The 8,365-nt window shown below is 25.1% G+C and overlaps 2 long non-coding RNA genes across 2 annotated transcripts; both read left to right on the top strand.

Annotated features, from left to right (window-relative positions):
* The first annotated feature begins 578 nt into the window (after window positions 1-578).
* On the top strand, window positions 579-1,139 carry LOC145007940 (uncharacterized). The gene is made up of 2 exons (XR_013663208.1): window positions 579-702; window positions 787-1,139. It is a non-coding gene; the product is annotated as an uncharacterized LOC145007940 (long non-coding RNA).
* A 5,491-nt stretch (window positions 1,140-6,630) lies between these two features.
* LOC145007941 (uncharacterized) lies at window positions 6,631-7,227 on the top strand. Its single transcript, XR_013663209.1, has 2 exons — window positions 6,631-6,791; window positions 6,875-7,227. It is a non-coding gene; the product is annotated as an uncharacterized LOC145007941 (long non-coding RNA).
* Window positions 7,228-8,365: the final 1,138 nt, after the last annotated feature.

The following is an 8,365-nucleotide window of genomic DNA, read 5'->3' as shown; positions in this document are numbered from 1 at the left end:
TTTCGGACTCACTGTGTGAATCCGGATTCACGTTGTGAATTTGACGTAAAAAAAATCGGATTTTATATCATTGGAAAAAAGATAAAAAGTTATGAATTTCTATACTTTTAGTTTTTTTTTTATATAAAAAATAAGTTCTAAAAGTTAAAAAAAAAAGATTGGTTCTTTGGTTAATTATGATTCTCTATTGAACCTTACCATATATATATATATATATATATATATATATATATATATATATATATATATATATATATATATATATATATATATATATATATATATATATATATATATATATATATATATATATATATATATACACACTATTTAAAACATAAAAAGTAATCGAACAATTTTTAGCATATCATTAGAAAAGGTAAGCTTTTCATGTAATGGGTAAAAATTTGGTGTACCAACTTTCTTAGATTCATATACATAAAATATATGCAATATACATTTATATAATAAAAAAAAAGAAGAAAAAAAATATTCAAACCATATTGACATGGCAAAATGAGTTTTCATACCACTACCTTGTTATGTATACAAATACAAGATGTGTTTCAATTATGCGTCCACACATTTCTTTAAAACTCTAAAGAGGAGTTAAAAAAACATCTAGCATAATTGCAAACTATACCCAGTATGACATGACTGTCTTCAGTTTATGCTTTCTTGTGATTATAGTTTTTCATGAATGTAAGTTTTGTAATCATTTAATTTTTTTCCTTTTGAATAAATATCATAACGAATAGATTCATTGTTTCTTATTTTTGTGTTTAGGTATCGGAACATATGTATTTTCGTCAACTTGCCCTTCATATTGTATAAATGATCCTAGGACTGACAATGGCTATTGTTGTTGTAGTGATAGAACAATGTGTTACTTCAGTTTGCAGGGACTGCCTTTGTGTTTAGCGCAATGCAAGAAGAATGGAAAATGTTGCCCTTCAATATATAATTGATTTCATGTAAGAAAAAGATAAAATGTAAAAGTGTGCTTTTAGAGTATGAAATGTTTACTGAATAATATAGCTAGAATTCAAAAGATATCTCATACATAATTACCAAAATGTCATATCATCTCGTGAGATATAACCGATAAATGAAATCCAATCTTAACCTTTTAGTTTTTCTATATTATGACCAAAATTTGTCTTTGTAGTTCTCACCATTTGTTTAGACCCTACCGGATCCTTCAAATCTTTATGTAATCTATTTTAATTAAATAATATTATAACCATTATTACTTTTATTATTATTTAGATGAATAATTTCACTTAAAAATATAACATTTTTAGCCCTAAATGTATAGGTGTCACAATTTACACACAAAAATTTACTAGCATCGACTTACCAAAATGACAACTTTATCCATTTAATCAAAGTAAAACTTCATTGATTTACCCAAAGAAAAAGGGATTTGATGGACTTCACCAAGATTTTTTAGACTATGTAGATTACTGTTTGTGATATCTTGAAAGTCTACGAAATGCACAGATATATAGGTGTGTCAAGGTTAATGGAATCAAATCGTTGGAATTCTTTCTTCATATATAGTCAATTCAATATCTATAACTTTTCAATATTCGACCTTCGAACTTGAAAAGGGAACAAAAAGAAGCTCTTATAATAACTACATATCTTGGTATCAAAATCAAATTCATCAAGGTCAACAGAGGTGAGTTCAATTTTATATGTACCTTGATTAAACAAAAATTGGTATCGAAATGACCATCTATGAAATCATATGATTAAGACTTACATTTAGGCATTATGAGATGGAGAAGATTGGTAATGGGCAGATTCCGCACCAGAGGAGATGGAGAACTCTAGTGGTGAAGGAATTGTCTAATAAAGATGATGGTATGTGTATATCATTTGATGTTATTATTTAATTAAAATAAATTATAATTATAATATAAATACATAGAATTTAATTTATATTAGAGAGAGGTTTAAAACTAATAGCTATTTTACACTAAAAAGATTTTAAAAGGTAAACTAATACAAAAAGGTTTTGACCTAGGACTATGGTGAATTGTCACTCCTTAATAATATTGATGGTCCAAATCATACTTGGAAAATATGTGGATTTAGATGCGGCATAATATTAGTTTTTAGCTCGTCAATTTGTTTTTACTCCAAGGTAGTAAACATTTACTATTTTTTTTATATATAAATTAGGCACCACAAATGTTTTAAGACTTTTAAATGGGTATTTTTCTTAATTTGTTTCAAAGTTAGCCTTCTAGTTTTTTTCTTTTATCCAAACTATTTTCCTAATTGTATTTAGCCACGTATCATTTCATTAAACTTATGTGACAACTAACTCAATTTAAAATGAAATTATTTACCATACGAACAGTGTGTTTATATATATATATATATATATATATATATATATATATATATATATATATATATATATATATATATATATATATATATATAGGGTGATGTTTAATAGATGACCATAATTAACCAAGAAAGCAATCTTTTTTTCAAGTTTTAGAACTATTTTTTTTATAAAAAAAAAACTAAAAATACTGAAATTCATAACTTTTTCCAATGATATCAAATTCGAAAAATAATCGTCAATTTCACAATGTGAATCTAAATTCACACGGTGAATCCAAATATATATTTCACATTCATAATGCTAAGTTATGAATTTAGATATTTTTACATATTTTTTTCGATAAAAAATAGGTTGTAGAACTTGAAAAAAAGATTTTGTTCCTTGGATAACTAATATTTATTGTTAACTATTGAGCTTTTCCATATATATATATATATATATATATATATATATATATATATATATATATATATATATATATATATATATATATATATGGAAAAGTTCAATTGAGAACTATAATTATTGGTTTTTTAATGAACCATTTTTTTTTCAATTTCTAGAGTTTATTCTTTATGAAAAAATATCTAAAAATAACTAAATTCATATATTAACATTGTGAATGTGAAAAATATTTTTCGAACTCACTGTGAATCCGGATTCACGGTGTGAATTTTCAAAGATACACATTGTGAATTTGACGTAAAAAAAAAAAATCGGATTTTATATCATTGGAAAAAAGATAAAAAGTTATGAATTTCTGTATTTTTAGTTATGTTTTTTTTTTTTTTTTTTTTTTTTTTTTTTTTTTTTTAAATAAGTTCTAAAGGTTGAAATAAAAAGATTGGTTCGTTAGTTAATTATTATTCTCTATTGAACCTCAATATATATATATATATATATATATATATATATATATATATATATATATATATATATATATATATATATATATATATATATATATATATATATATATATATATATATATATATATATATATACACACACACTATTTAAAGCGTAAAAAGTAATTGAACAATTTTTAGCATATCATTAGAAAACGTAAGCTTTTCATGTAATGGGTAAAAATTTGGATTACCAACTTTCTTAGATTCATACACATAAAATATATGCAATATACATTTATATAATCAAAAAAAGAAGAAAAAAAATATTCAAATCATATTGACATGGCAAGCTGACTTTTCATACCACTACCTTGTTATGTATACAAATACAAGATGTGTTTCAATTATGCGTGCACACATTTCTTCAAAACTCTAAAGAGGAGTTAAAAAAAACATCTAGCATAATGCCAAAGTATATCAAGTATCACATGATTGTCTTCAGTTTATGCTTTCTTGTGATTATAGTTTTTCATGAATTTAAGTTTTGTAATCATTTAATTTTTTCCTTTTGAATAAATATCATAATGATTAGATTCATTATTTCTTATTATTTGTGTTTAGGTATCGGAACATATGTATTTTCGTCAACTTGCCCTTCATATTGTATAAATGATCCTAGGACTGACAATGACTATTGTTGTTGTAGTGATAGAACAATGTGTTACTTCGGTTTGCAGGGACTGCCTTTGTGTTTAGCGCAATGCAAGAAGAATGGAAAATGTTGCCCTTCAAAATATAATTGATTTCATGTAAGAAAAAGATAAAATGTAAAAGTATGCTTTTAGAGTATGAAATGTGTACTAAATAATATAGCTAGAATTCAAAAGATATCTCATACATAATTACCAAAATATCATATCATATCGTACGATATAACCGATAAATGAAATCCAATCTTAACCTTTTAGTTTTTCTATATTATGACCAAAATTTGTCTTTGTAGTTCTCACCATTTGTTTAGACCCTACCGGATCCTTCAAATCTTTATGTAATCTATTTTAATTAAATAATATCATAACCATTATTACTTTTATTATTATTTAGATGAATAATTTCACTTAAAAATATAACATTTTTAGCCCTAAATGTATAGGTGTCACAATTTTCACACAAAGATTTACTAGCATCGACTTACCAAAATGACAACTTTATCCATTTACTCAAAGTAAAACTTCATTGATTTACCCAAAGAAAAAGGGACTTGATGGACTTCACCAAGATTTTTTAGACTATGTAGATTACTGTTTGTGATATCATGAAAGTCTACGAAATGCACAGATATATAGGTGTGTCAAGATTGATGGAATCAAATCGTTGGCATTCTTTCTTCACATATAGTCAAATCAACATCTATAACTTTTCAATATTCGACCTTCGAACTTGAAAAGGGAACAAAAAGAAGGTCTTATAATAACTACATATCTTGGTATCAAAATCAAATTCATCAAGGTCAACAGAGGTGAGTTCAATTTTATATATACCTTGATTAAATAAACATTGGTATCGAAATGACCATCTATGAAATCATATGCTTAAGACTTACATTTAGGCATTATGAGATGGAGAAGATTGGTAATGGGTAGATTTCGCACCAGAGGAGATGGAGAACTCTAATGGTGAAGGAATTGTCTAATAAAGATGATGGTATGTGTATATCATTTGATGTTATTATTTAATTAAAATAAATTATAATTATAATATAAATACATAGAATTTAATTTATATTAGAGAGATGTTTAAAACTAATAGCTATTTTATATTAAAAAGATTTTAAAAGGTAAACTAATACAAAAAGCCTTTGACCTAGGACTATGGTGAATTGTCACTCCTTAATAATATTGATGATCCAAATCTTACTTGGAAAATATGTGGATTTAGATGCGGCATAATATTAGTTTAGATCGTCAATTTTTTTTACTCCAAGGTAGTAAACATTTACTAATTTTTTTTTTTTATATAAATTAGGCACCACAAATGTTTTAAGACTTTTAAATGGGCATTTTTCTTAATTCTTTTCAAAGTTAGCCATCTAGTTTTTTTCTTTTATCCAAACTATTTTCCTAATTGTATTTAGCCACGTATAATTTCATTAAACTTATGTGACAACTAACTCAATTTACAATGAAATTATTTATCATACGAACAGTGTGTTTAATGATATATATATATATATATATATATATATATATATATATATATATATATATATATATATATATATATATATAGGGTGATGTTTATAGATGATCATAATTAACCAAGAAACCAATCTTTTTTTCAAGTTTTAGAACTATATTTTTTATAAAAAAAAACTAAAAATACTGAAATTCATAACTTTTTCCAATGATATCAAATTCGAAAAATAATCGTCAATTTCACAATGTGAATCTAAATTCACACGGTGAATCCCAAATATATATTTCACATTCATCATGTTAAGTTATGAATTTAGATATTTTTAGATATTTTTTTCGATAAAAAATAGGTTGTAGAACTTGAAAAAAAGATTTAGTTCCTTGGATAACTAATATTTATTGTTAACTATTGAACTTTTCCATATATATATATATATATATATATATATATATATATATATATATATATATATATATGTGTGTGTGTGTGTGTGTGTGTGTGTGTGTGTGTGTGTGTGTGTGTGTGTGTGTGTGTGTGTGGGGGGGGGGGGGGGGGGGGGGGGAAAGTTCAATTGAGAACTATAACTATTGGTTCTTTAATGAACCAATTTTTTTTTCAATTTCTAGAGTTTGTTCTTTATGAAAAAAAATCTAAAAATAACTAAATTCATATATTAACATTGTGAATGTGAAAAATATTTTTCGGACTTACTGTGAATCCGGATTCACATTGTGAATTTGACGTGAAAAAAATCGGTTTTATATCATTGGAAAAAAGATAAAAAGTTATGAATTTCTGTATTTTTAGTAAAGGTTTTTTTTTTTTTTTTTTTTTTTTTTTTTTTTTTTTTTTTTTGATAAAAAATAAGTTCTAAAAGTTGAAAAAAAAAAGATGGTTCCTTGGTTAATTATGATTCTCTATTGAACCTCACCATATATATATATATATATATATATATATATATATATATATATATATATATATATATATATATATATATATTAACACACACTATTTAAAACGTAAAAAGTAATCGAACAATTTTTAGCATACCATTAGAAAACGTAAGCTTTTCATGTAATGGGTAAAATTTTGGAGTACTAACTTTCTTAGATTCGTACACATAAAATATATGCAAATATAATAAAAAAAAGAAGAAAAAAAAATATTCAAACCATATTGACAAGGCAAACTGACTTTTCATACCACTACCTTGTTATATACACAAATACAAGATGTGTTTCAATTATGCGTCCACACATTTCTTTAAAACTCTAAAGAGGAGTTAAAAAAAACATCTAGCATAATGCCAAAGTATACCCAATATCAGATGACTGTCTTCAGTTTATGCTTTCTTGTGATTATAGTTTTTCATGAATGTAAGTTATGAAATCATTTAATTTTTTCCTTTTGAATAAATATCATAACGAATAGATTCATTGTTTCTTATTTTTGTGTTTAGGTATCGGAACATATGTATTTTCGTCAACTTGCCCTTCATATTGTATAAATGATCCTAGGACTGACAATGGCTATTGTTGTTGTAGTGATAGAACAATGTGTTACTTCAGTTTGCAGGGACTGCCTTTGTGTTTAGCGCAATGCAAGAAGAATGGAAAATGTTGCCCTTCAATATATAATTGATTTCATGTAAGAAAAAGATAAAATGTAAAAGTGTGCTTTTAGAGTATGAAATGTTTACTGAATAATATAGCTAGAATTCAAAAGATATCTCATACATAATTACCAAAATGTCATATCATCTCGTGAGATATAACCGATAAATGAAATCCAATCTTAACCTTTTAGTTTTTCTATATTATGACCAAAATTTGTCTTTGTAGTTCTCACCATTTGTTTAGACCCTACCGGATCCTTCAAATCTTTATGTAATCTATTTTAATTAAATAATATTATAACCATTATTACTTTTATTATTATTTAGATGAATAATTTCACTTAAAAATATAACATTTTTAGCCCTAAATGTATAGGTGTCACAATTTACACACAAAAATTTACTAGCATCGACTTACCAAAATGACAACTTTATCCATTTAATCAAAGTAAAACTTCATTGATTTACCCAAAGAAAAAGGGATTTGATGGACTTCACCAAGATTTTTTAGACTATGTAGATTACTGTTTGTGATATCTTGAAAGTCTACGAAATGCACAGATATATAGGTGTGTCAAGGTTAATGGAATCAAATCGTTGGAATTCTTTCTTCATATATAGTCAAATCAATATCTATAACTTTTCAATATTCGAACTTCGAACTTGAAAAGGGAACAAAAAGAAGCTCTTATAATAACTACATATCTTGGTATCAAAATCAAATTCATCAAGGTCAATAGAGGTGAGTTCAATTTTATGTATACCTTGATTAAATACAAATTATTATCGAAATGACCATCTATGAAATCATATGCTTAAGACTTACATTTCGGCATTATGAGATGGAGAAGATTGGTAATGGGCAGATTCCACACCAAAGGAGATGGAGAACTCTAGTGGTGAATGAATTGTCTAATAAAGATGATGGTATGTGTATATCATTTGATGTTATTATTTAATTAAAATAAATTATAATTATAATATAAATACATAGAATTTAATTTATATTAGAGAGAGGTTTAAAACTAATAGCTATTTTATATTAAAAAGATTTTTAAAGGTAAACTAATACAAAAAGCCTTTGACCTAGCACTATGGTGAATTGTCACTCCTTAATAATATTGATGGTCCAAATCTCACTTGGAAAATATGTGGATTTAGTTGCGGCATAATATTATTTTAGATCGTCAATTTTTTTTTACTCCAAGGTAGTAAACATTTACTAGTTTTTTTTTTATATAAATTAGGCACCACAAATGTTTTAAGACTTTTAAATGGGAATTTTTTCTTAATTCTTTTCAAAGTTAGCCATCTAGTTTTATTCTTTTATCCAAA

This window comes from Lactuca saligna, chromosome 8, assembly GCF_052625555.1.
Source record: "Lactuca saligna cultivar CGN05327 chromosome 8, ASM5262555v1, whole genome shotgun sequence".
NCBI lineage: Eukaryota > Viridiplantae > Streptophyta > Magnoliopsida > Asterales > Asteraceae > Lactuca > Lactuca saligna.
Note: the sequence above shows the minus strand (reverse complement) of the source record. Positions and strands in the feature narration are given on the sequence as shown.